General features: G+C 49.2%; 1 protein-coding gene across 10 annotated transcripts in view; it reads left to right on the top strand.

The window, feature by feature from the left end:
* Window positions 1–11,570, top strand: part of SLC37A1 (solute carrier family 37 member 1) — a 60,534-nt gene that overhangs the window by 2,149 nt on the left and 46,815 nt on the right. For 5 of the 10 annotated variants that reach the window (XM_084754143.1, XM_084754145.1, XM_084754150.1 and 2 more), the window contains exon 1: window positions 10,895–11,064. The exons of 2 other annotated variants lie outside the window; for them this stretch is intronic. The gene's annotated coding sequence lies outside the window, so the exon portion shown is untranslated. 3 more of the 10 variants (XM_084754149.1, XM_084754142.1, XM_084754148.1) reach the window with 2 other exon arrangements.

Here is an 11,570-nt window from a genome sequence, read left to right as displayed (position 1 = left end):
TGAACTGTGGAGAGAGACATCCTCAATTTCTCTGCCTCTGGCCCACAACAGTGTTCCCACCGGCAGAAAAGACTGTGCACGTAGATACAGCTGTAGGTCCTTGTGACAGAAACCAAGAGATGAGTCTCTGTCCTGAGAGAGTCCCTGTCTCTGTTCCGGCACCAAGGCTCCAGGCCGTAGCCTGTCCTCACCCAGCATGGAATGTGCTGGAGAAATTCTAAGCCTCTTGGCCCTCTCCATCACATCTGTGTGCCAGGCCATGGAGAGACCGAGCTGCAGAGGAAACCAGTCACGGTGTAGGAGTCCCCTCTTAGCTCTCTGGCTTCCCCCACCTCCTCCTGATGCCGCAGAGTGGTGACCACGCTTCAGCATGTGAACCCTTGGGAAACCCTTCCAAGCCAGGCCATCTGGTGATGAAGTGAGGCTTGTGCAGAGTGAATAGGCCGTGAGGGCATCTACCCCATCAGTGGCATCCAGCTGTCAGACTGGAGGCTCCCTGAAGCACACCTCAATCCATCTGCCCTCTGCCCTGGGAGGAAGCAGCATTTGTCCTCTGGTGAGATAGAAATAGGTAGGAATGAGTCTTTCAATTTCACTTCTGAACATATATGTATGTGTGTGTATGTATGTATGTATAAGAATACATACATACATATAAATACTATGTGTATATGTGTGTATATATGTATACACACACACATATGTGTGTGACATACATCATTTGACAAAAACGTTAATTACCGAAAGCCACATTAGGATTCTGGGTTCCTGTTGCTGGTTTTACTTTGAAGCAACCATAAGAAACTCCCCTGCGCTCTAGCCTCAGTTTCCCTCTCTGAAAAGTAAAGATAATAAGCTTTTAGGGGGTGAGAGATGACGACTGATTAACGTTTGTTGGAACTGCTGGGTGGTGAGAGCAATAAAGATATGCAAAGATTCTTCTAGCAGCCCAGCCCCTCTCACTCACCGGGCTGCAGGCCTGCGGAGCAGAGTGAGCTCTGTTAGCCATGATCACCCGTGTGGCGAGCCACCCATGGGCTGGCTTTCCAGAGCACACACTGCATACCCCGTCAAACAGGGTCTCCTCCAGAAGGCTGCAAACCCTCAGGCCCAAACACCAAATGAGCAAACAAGCCACAAGCAATTAACATACAAGGCCCTAAAATTATGGTTTCTCACTTCCAGAGATGAAAAGATTATAAACAACGTTAAACATGTTAGCAGCTTCTCCAGTGAGGAGACACCTGGGGAGGATCATCATTGTCTCTATATTTGTTGGCAGTTTCCACATTTATTTATTTCAATTGAGTATGGTTTATTTCTATAGTGAAAAATACTTTGAATGTTAAGAGGCCTGGAATGGCAGTGTAGTGAATTATGTGAAAACGAATGTTAGCTCTGTGGGCCATAAAAATGCTAGAAAGTCAGCTTTTGTATCGGCACTAACAAAGCCAGGAGGGAACGCGTGCTAAGTTCCGAGGCTGAGCTGGCACTGCGGAAGCAACCTGTAGCGCGTATTATCTTAGAAGCCCCGGCTGTCACTTCACTGTTGCACAGATAACTGCAAAGTCACAGAGAGCTGAGATCACCGCAGAAGACGAAGCAGCCAGCCGCCGGGCTAAGAACTAGCTATCTGATTTGAGAGTGGTTTGCGCTAAACCCTTGATCTCTGTTTTAAAGGCGGCTGTGGTTCGTCTTGAGTGACCTCCATCCACCTCCCAAGAAGGGACCCACTGGCCCTGAGAGTCTCCCACTGTAAGTCTTGACAGTGACTTAAGCAAACCACGGGGTTAATGGGCGAAGCGATGGCTGCTCCACCAAGTCGTGAGCAGCGGGGATCAGCAGCGCAACAGAGCCCTGAAGAGTGCTGTTTTATTTTACCCAGAGAAAAGCTTTCTGGTAACTTACAGAAATTTCACTCATCTGCATGTTTAGCAATTATCTGCATAACTAACCGAAATGAAAGCGCAGACACGAAGGTGCATGGCAAAGGCTTTGCCTCACTAGAGATCGGTTCTCAATCTCAGGAGCTGGCCAGGGAACTTTCTCATTATGTCCCTGGATGGAATTGCCACCACGCACCAGTAGGGGGCGCCTGTCAGGCAGTGCAAAGGGCCTCCCATCAAGCTCCATGACCCTTGCTGTGGCCATCGTCCTCAGCCAGAAGTACAGCAGGTGTGGCCAGATGGCCAGTCACAAGATGAGAGGAAGGAGAACTCTCTCACTCCCCCTGCTCCACTTTCTCAATAGAAACCTTCTTGTCTGTTTAGTTGGTTCCCTTTTCACTGGAAAAGCAAAGAAAAACAGGGAAGGAAGGTCCCCACTGGCCAAGCTCAGTGTAAGGTGGGTTGGTGGGGGTGCTGATAAAAGCACCTTTTCTTTCCGGATGAGATTGCCAAGGAAACTGGCCATGAGGCCACCCGCCAGGTCTCCACCTCGGTATCTCTCACAGCCTTTCAGGCCTCCCAACAGGAGGCTCTGGCAGCCTGTTAGTTGCCATGGTGACTGGCCAAGGCCCTGAATGTCTCCCTTCCGGGCTCTCCTGTGGAGAAAAGGTCTTAAGAATCCAGGAAGTCAGGGAAATGCAACTGCTTAGACAAAATGCAGGTTTTCAGCAAAATCGATTCACTCTGCTGTAAGTATGGAAGTAGACAGTTGTCAGTGTGGTCTTGTAGCAATGCACGTAGCTACATGTTATTGGCTATAAGCTTGTAGCTACAGAAAATTCTATTGTATGATATGGTTTTCATAGCATCATGCATTTGGCCTGTAGCAGGAACCCAATCCAGGGTTGGGTCTCTGTCTAGGAACCAGTAAAATAAGGACAGTGGTATCACCCTCTCATTTGTAATGAGCATAACACTGTGCTGAGCACACAGCCGGCCCAGCACAGGCAGCCTTTGTGATTGATCACACTGGTGTCACTGGCTGTATTTGTTCCCTTCCTGTTGCTGTGATAAAAACACCACAACCGAGGCAACTCATAGAAGAAAGCGTTTATTACGACAAAGCGAGTCCAGGACACAGAGGCTACACAGAAAAACCCTGTCTCAAAACAACAACAAGCAAAGAACAAAACACCACATTGATTTTTTTTTTGTTGTTTAATATATAAGAAAATGCTAAGAAGATAATAAGGTACCAGATGCCAGATATTAGAATATATGAGGTTTCTTAAATGAGCATGGGGAGAGGAGAAAAAAGGGGGGAGGGGGTACCCCAGAGAGATGAGGGGGCGGGACAGAGAAAGAGGAAGAGAGAAAGGGGTAAATGGGTAAGAGGAGAAAGAGTAAGAGGGAGTAGAGAGGTGAGGTAGGATTGTCCTTTTATATAGCCCTGGGCAGGCCACGCCCCCCATGGCAGGTAGGCAATGACATCACAGGTAGGCAGACTGAAGCAGAATCCTAACAGATTTTCTTTGGGGTTTGTTTGTTCTGTGGAATGGAGCCCAGGCCCTACACATGCTAAATTAGCACTCTCCCTGGGCTGCACCCCAGTCCATCTGTTGTTCCTCTTACAGTGAACTAAGGACATTTGGTCTGTCCATAGGTCTCTGGAGAGCTTTTAAAGCCTTCGTGTTTTCCATTGGGTTTCTATTATGCCACCGATCCTTGGGCCAGGTTAACTGTGACAATGAAAAGTTAGTCTGTGATGAGCAGGTTGTCCTTTCTGCTCACACTCTTAGTACCAAGATGGACAAGGGTGGGAGGCTCAAGTGTCTAGGAAAACATCGACATGCACACGTTAACTGTTCAGCATTAGATTTCTTAACATTGGAAACTCAACTAACCCCCCACCCCCTTACCGTGAGGCATGTGGTTTAATGACATAAGTCATGTCACTGTTGTCAAAAGAAAAATAACAAACTCTCTTCTTCCCAGAAAGTGATTATACAGTAATGCCACAGCGGGGAGCGGGAGTTAGAGGGGTGGGGGGTGGGGGGTGAGGGGGTGGGGGGTGGGGGGTGAGGGGGTGGGGGGGGTGGGAGGGGAAGTGGCTTGGCAGGAGTCAGCCAGGGTAGAGACAGGAGATGCCACAGGCATCAGCTTTGGCCACATGCCACATGGCAGGTGCCTGGCATGTAGGAAGCAACCCCCACACTTGGCACGTAGAATTTTAGATATTTTGTGACAAAACTGTACCTAACGCAGCCCTTTAGACAAGAGAAAGGGTGGAGCGTATCAGTATCTCTCTTTCTCTTTTCCCAGCTTGTGATCTTCTTTTCTTATGTCAAACTCATCTTCTAGGAGCTTGTTCAGTTGCTTAAAGTGCATCCAAGTATCTGTTGAGTCCTAGACCAGGAGGAAGAGGAAGTGAGAAAGAAATGAGAAATCCGTGTGGCAACCCCTGCAGTAATTCACACGCGTAAAGCATTACGAAATGCCGTGCCTTATGGCTGTGTGTTAGCCCTTCGCTTTGAAGTGAGTGTACCACTTACTGACTGGATAATTAGTACTGGTTCTGCTTTTGGTGTGTGTGTGTGTGTGTGTGTGTGTGTGTGTGTGTGTGTGTGTGATGTGTGTGGCTAAATGCAGAACTCAAAGCACTCTTCCACTGAGCCACACCCCCCCCCCCAGCCCTGATTCTGATACCACATATAAATAACCTTACGGTGTCCTGTGGTGGTGGTGGTGGTGCACCGTCATGTGGTACATACGCCTGTCTCCTCCAGAGCCTAAGAATGAATTAGATCCTCTGACAGAGGGCCAGAGAAGGAAGCAACAAACTAGAAGGGCGGTCTGTTATTTGCCCAGAATAACCCCCACCTTCCCCACCCCCACCCCCACCCCCAGCCTTCAGGAGGGTTGTGAGGACTGACTAACATGCTGAGGATCAAGGTGATCCAAAGTTTCGTCAGAAATGTAATGTGTTTCTATAGAAACATAACATGTATCTATGGACCAGGCTTTAAGTTGTTGTATTTATGTAATATTTGATATAGACAAAAGAAGAAATGTTCACCGGTCACAGGACAGGGAGAATTCAAGTTTGCATTGATCAGGAAGCTTCCTATCTGCCATCTAGTCTAGCTGGTCTAATAGGTAAAAGAGCATCTTGGGTTTTGGTTTTGGTTTGTTTGGTTTTGATTTGGGTTGGGTTTTCGAGACAGGGTTTCTCTGTGTTACCCTTGGCTGTTCTGGACTCACTTTGTAGACCAGGCTGCCCTCAAACTCAAAGTGATCCACCTGCCTCTGCCTCACGAGTGCTGGGACTAAAGGCGTGCACCACCGCGCCGAGCTAAGAGAGCATCTTGTAGTGACTGTAGTTTGTATCTTAGCTACTTCTCTGTTGCCATGACCAAAAAAAAAAGAAAAGAAAAGAAAAGAAAAGAAAAGAAAAGAAAAAAGAAAAAGAAAGGAAGAAAGAAAAAAAGAGAAAAGAAACAATCCCCCTCCCAAAACAAAAACAAACAAACAAACAAACAACAGAAAACATGAACAAGCATTTAATGTGGGCCTAATGGTTCCAGAGTCTATAATTATCATGTCAGGGAACACAGCAGCAGGCAGGGAACATGGCTTTGGAGCCAAACTTTTTTTTTTTTTTTAAACAGGGTTTCTCTGTGTAGCCTTGGCTCTCCTTGGCTCCTAGGTCACTTTGAAGACCAGGCTGGCCTTGAACTCACAGCGATCCGCCTGCCTCTGCCTCCCGAGTGCTGGGACTAAAGGCATGCGCCACCATGCCTGAGCTGAACACTTATATCTGATCCCCAAGCATAAGGTAAAGAGAGCTAACTTGGGATGTTATGGGTTAAAAATGGCCCCAGTGTGACACGCTCAGTAAGTGCTGATGTGGACACACAAGTGACTCTGAGCGTGGGGGAGGTGAATGTGGTTGCTGGCTTCCTTGGCCTGGCTCAGTGTGGCTATACCTCAATGGAAATTAGCCTTGTGGGGTTTGGTGTTTTGAGGCAGGGTCCCACACTGTCACCCAAGCTGACCTCAAACCGATGGCAGATCTCCTGCCTCGGCTTTCCTGAGTGCTGGGATTATAGATGTGAGCCCTCGGACAGAAGTTCATCCATTTCTCTTACATACCTAGCTAAGAAGTGACACATGGTAACTGTGTGAAAAACCAAACTTTAACAGGACTTATTGAAGGTGGGAGTGATTCTGTGGAAAAATTAACAAAATAAGCTGATGAAAGAGACTTTAGAACTCCCCTCCCAAGCAGTCTCACTGGGACCACCCATCTTCTAGCCTAAGTGGAGTCTTAGGTTCCAGGGAGTTTGGAGTCAAGGTTTGAGTTAAAAATGCATTCAGGGGGCTGGAGAGATGGCTCAGAGGTTAAGAGCACTGACTGCTCTTCCAAAGGTCATAGGTTCAATTCCCAGCAACCACATGGTGGCTCACAACCATCTATAATGAGATCTGGTGCCCTCTTCTGGCTTACAGGTAGAATACTGTATAAGTAAATAAGAAAATAAAATGAAATTTAAAAAATGCATTCAGATCTGCTTGGCCACCACACACTGGAATCATAAAGCAGTGTTTTTAAAAAAATGACCTTGAGTGATAGTAAAAGGCTGAATTTGTTAGGGAGTTAGTTATACAAGGTTTGTTTTTAGAAAGGGTGTCAGTTAAAGGGTTAAAGAGGAAGGCTCTGGATGGCAGACACTGAAGCATTAAGCAAAGTGGGAAGGAGTGGTTGCCCGAATGTGCCCAAGGCCCAAACTCTCCCACGACCGCAGTGAGTGCAGAGGGTGACATGGAGGTGAGGAGCCAGGCACTGTGGAGTAGGGCAGCTTCAGCAGGTGCAGCACGGGCTTCCTCTGAAATCACCTCTTCCCAGACGCCACAAGATGAGGAGACCTAATGAGACCACTTGGGTTTGAAAGAGAAGCTCTGAGTCACCGTACTTTCCCACTAAGGCATTAGCATATCCTGTGCAGTCAAAGGACACGCTGTTCATAAATCATCACACACAGGCCCAGAGGGAACTTGAAAAGCATAACCTCTTGATTTGAGCCATATGGTTTACCAAACCACAGCTGAAACTTATTGATCTTTTTGGGGACATCTTGTAGAAATTGTCCAATTTGCTTGTCACATTTGTCTGCACCAGCTGGGTGGCAGGAATGACTCCGTAGGGGTCAGTTTTTCCGTTTCCATGTCTCTGGCCTCCAGCTAACTATAAGCTTAAAAGGCAGGGACACCCACAATGGACTGGTGCAGCCACAGGCTAGCCCTGGCGTGGAGCTCAGCTGCAGAGCTGAGCCAGCCCCCCAGATTTAATTCCAGATTTCACATGAGCCCTGCATCCGGTTAGGATCCAGTTTAGACTCCCCACTCTTTCTCCGTGACCACTTCCTATACCCTACGATAGGAGAAAAACAATACAGATATTCTACCGGAAGACATTGCCAAGGAATCTTAGAAACAACAACATTTGCCCAGTCTGTCTTTTACAAGCCACTCAGCAGAGGTACCCATAAATTCGTGGTTCACATGCCTTTAATCTCAGGAGCTCTGTGAGTTTGAGGCCACCCTGGTCCACACAGCAAGTTCCAGGCCAGCCAAAGCTGTTACACAGAGAAACACTAAACCAGAAAGATAGATGATGATAGATAGATGGATAGATAGATATCAGAAGATAGATAGATAGACAGACAGATGCTCTTCTCTCTGAAGTACATCCCTAATTCAAGCATTAGTGCCTACAGTGCTGTTGCTAAAAACCTACTGCCTAAGGCTAACACAAACTCTTTTCTTTCCTTTACTTTCTCTGTCTTTTCATTAATGTTTCTTTTTTATTTGATTTTAAAATAGCTCCTAAGGCTGGGGTGCAGCTCAGTGGTAGAGCATGCACCTACCATGTGCAAGCCTCTGGGTTTTAGGGAGGAAGGAGGGAGCAGGGGCAGCCAGTCATGGTGGGGTACACCTGCAATCTCAGCACTCACAGGGTGAGGCAAGAGGGCTACAGATCACAAGTCAGTCTTACGTCATGGTGGGGACACCCAATCCTTTATCATAGCCTCTCAAGTATAAAACCTGCCACCAGGCTGAAGAGATGGCTCGGTGGTTAAGAGCACTGTCTGTTCTTTCAAGAGGTCCTGAGTTCAATTCCCAGCAACCACATGGTGCCTCACAACCATCTATACTGGGATCTGATGCCCTCTTTTGGCACATAGGTGTACATGCAGGTAGACCTCTTATATACATATAATTAACACACACACACACACATACACACACACACCGCACACCAAAAACCCCTGCCATCCTTGTGTCTGCAATCACAAATTTCCATTTCAAGATACAGAAAGATCCCACCTCAATACATGTGAGTGTTTTCTTATAATCATGTAAAGGTCAATATAGAATGTATATTATGAAACATTACCTTACTTTTAGATTCTCAGGCTGGCTGATAAGCATTCTTCTGGGTCTGAAGCCCAATATTGACATTTTTCAACATAGGCCATCAGACTTCCTCTGGTTGACTCCAGTGTCTGTGAAAAGACTGCCATTCTGGTTTTAATGAACAAACAAACTGTCCGTGACTGTCAGACTCTCTTTGTTGTTGTTTGTTTGTTTTGTTTTGTTTTGTTTGTTGAGACAGGGTTTTTCTGTGTAACAGCCCTGGCTGTCCTGGGCTCACTTTGTTGACCAGGCTGGCTTCGAACTCAGAGATCCTGCCTCTGCCTCGCCAGTGCTGGGATTAAAGGCGTTAAAGGCATGCGCCACCATGCCCAGCTTGTCACGCCATCTTTTTATTTTTTATTTTTTGGTTTTTCAAGACAAGATTTCCTGGATTTTTCCTGGATTCACTTTGTAGACCAGGCTGGCCTCGAACTCACAGCGCTCCACCTGCCTCTGCCTCCTGGAGTGCTAGGATTGAAGACGTGCGCCACCATGCCGGGCTTTTGTCAAGCTGTCTTAAAGAGGTTTTGTTTTTTGGTTTGGTTTGGTTTGGTTTGGTTTTTAATCTAGGCCCTAATCTAATCTTCTGCCCTCTAGGGGCCTGGAGGTAGAATGGCATCACTCAGACAAGGGCATTTTATACAAATTTCCCCAAATACAGCAATTTCAACAATACCCAAAGTCTGAGCTCACTCAAAAAAACAAAACAAAACAAAAAAGCCTGACTCAGGAAAGACAAATCCCAGTACCTCAGTGTGAAAAGTCACATTCTCGGAAACTGAAAAACTACCAGGAAGCTTTTGTGAGGCTCTTCCTCAGAGCAAATAGCCTCAGGGGCCTGATCCACTTCCTCGGGAGTTTGTGCTCTTTGTTATGTAAAGAGCCTTGTAGAAGTTGTCAGTCGAGTTAGGGAGCTCAGCTTTTGTTTTAGGAGGGCAGTTTGGGGCAGCTGCAAAGACAAAGACGGAACACAGGCTGAAGAGCAAGGGACTCTTGTGCGAGCTTGATAAGAAACAGTGACATGGAGAGGCGACTTGAGATGTAGGAGTCCACCTGGGTTGCTGTGGTGTTCATGAGGAACGGAGCGTTAGGGAGGAAAAGAGACAGGGCCAGCCAAAGGAGAGGGTAGACCAGCCAGAATTCCTAAGATACTACCCATGTGAGGCGTGGGACCGCAGGGGTCGGGGTTCAACCACAAGTCAACTTTGCTTCGAGAGTACAGGACATCTTTTTTTGCGGCGGGGGGGGGGGGGGGGCAGGGTTCCAGACAGGGTTTCTCTGTGTGGCCCTGGCTGTCCTGGACTAACTTTGTAGACCAGGCTGGCCTCAAACTCACAGCGATCCGCCTGCCTCTACCTCCAGACTATTTCTCAAAAGGCTGTAGGTATGAGCCTGGCTTGGTGGCACACATCTGTAATCCCAACACTCGGGGAGCAGAGACAAGCGGATCTCTGTGAGTTCGAAGCTAGCCTAGTCTACAAAGTGAGTTCAGGACAGCCAAGGCTGCACAGAAAAACAAACAAAGCTTGGCCTTACCCAACTCAGCAAACTGCACTGGGGTGGGGGAAAGAGGCGCTGTAGGCTGTCTGCACACCAACCAGCCAAAAGAGGGCACAGCAGGGTGCTAGGTGCTCCCCCTCCCCCCAGTCCATATACTTTCTTTTTTTTTTTTTAGTCCATATACTTTCACAACGGGGATTTGAGTTGGTTTTGGCTTAAGCATTGTGTTACCCAGATGCCTGTGTGTTTCAGGGAAGTTGGTTTCCTGCCTGGTTTCGCCGTTACAGGCAGGTACTGTTCTGCGAGCCAGGGCTGAGCAGGATGCCAGACCAGGCTGACAGCTGGAGGTGTGAGGCAGGTGCCCTTCCCGGACTTTCCCGGGTCAATTCTTGGCAGGAGGTGAGAGGTTTGAAAGCTAATTATCCCGGCTAAAAGGGAAATCGTGAGCCAGGGCACCTCCCCATGACTCCGGTGCTGGCCTTCAGGTCTTAACTATGCAAGCTGGTTTGTCATACTGGCACAGGTGTTGGTACCAGCCATGTGCTCGCTCCTTTCGTAGCACACCAGTGTTCTCGATTCTGACACTTGACAAAATGCGATAGGCCGAAAGAGGCCGCCTTCTGTGCAGGGCTCCAAGGGAGCAAAAAATTTCCCCCCCCGGAACTTGTCCATTTCACTGACATTAGTAAGGTTCGATTTGGAGACAAAAGCCTCGCAGTGCTGAGGGCCCCTAGGAACCGGCGTTTGGCTGCAGGGCACCACGCCAAGAAGAGCCTGGCGCCCTGCGGGGCCTAGAAGGACATGACTGGCAGATGTGGGGGCTCAGGGACAACTAGAGGAAGCCTCAGCTGAGCATCCCTCGGGCTGTCTGGGCCCCAGGGCGCGCGCGGGGCGGGGGTCAGGGGGCGCGCGGGAGAGGGAGGAGCCGCTTTGGGCCGGCGCCTGCAGGGCCGGGAAAGTGAAAGGGCAGCCGCTCCAGGAAGTCGAGAGCAGGAAGCGCGCGGCGCGGGCTGCGGAGCGCAGGTAGGCGCGGGGACAATGGAGGACCCTTCCCAGCGGCGCGCACCTGCCAGCGGCCACGCACCTGCTGCGGGCCCGCGCCCTGCGCCCCCGCTTCGGCCTCTCTGCCGTTTGTCTCCCTCTGCTGTGGCTGGAGAGCTGGGGACCAACCGAGCGCTTTCCCTAGAGGGAAGTCTTTGAAGTAAGGGATCCTAGAAAGGCGTTGGGTGACAATGCCGGGGCGATCCGTACTGGCGGCGCTGAGTTTCCGGGGAAGTAGAAGCAGAAGGTTCCCAGAGGCCCGGGGCTGGGGTCGCCTAGCTTTGATGCCGGGTCCCTCTCCCAACCCCGGTCCCCGGTGACAGCTGTGGGGAGCCGGAGACTCAGCGCTTTGTCTGTAGCCGCGCATTGGGGACGTGGGCGTGCCCGTAGCCTTAGCCACCGGGCCAGGCTGGTGTACGACCTGGGAGGAGCCGGCTCGCAAAGCCCTTGGGAAAGCTCACTGCCAGCACCCTGAGCTCTCTCGGGTTGTTTATTTGCTAAAAAGAACTGCTTCCTGGAGCCGGGCCCTGGAGCCAACGCAGTGACAGCCACCTTCTGGCGGCAATAAAAGGGTTTAAACCACCGGAAAGTCCCCCAGCCGCAAGCACCAACCTTCCAGCATTTGGGGTCTTGGTAACCCGCAGGTAAAGATTTGCATTTGAACTG

Source organism: Acomys minous, assembly GCF_964271855.1.
Source record: "Acomys minous genome assembly, chromosome: 13".
Taxonomy (NCBI): Eukaryota; Metazoa; Chordata; class Mammalia; order Rodentia; family Muridae; genus Acomys; species Acomys minous.
The sequence above is the reverse complement of the archived record's forward strand: the minus strand, read 5'-3'. Positions and strand labels throughout refer to the sequence as shown.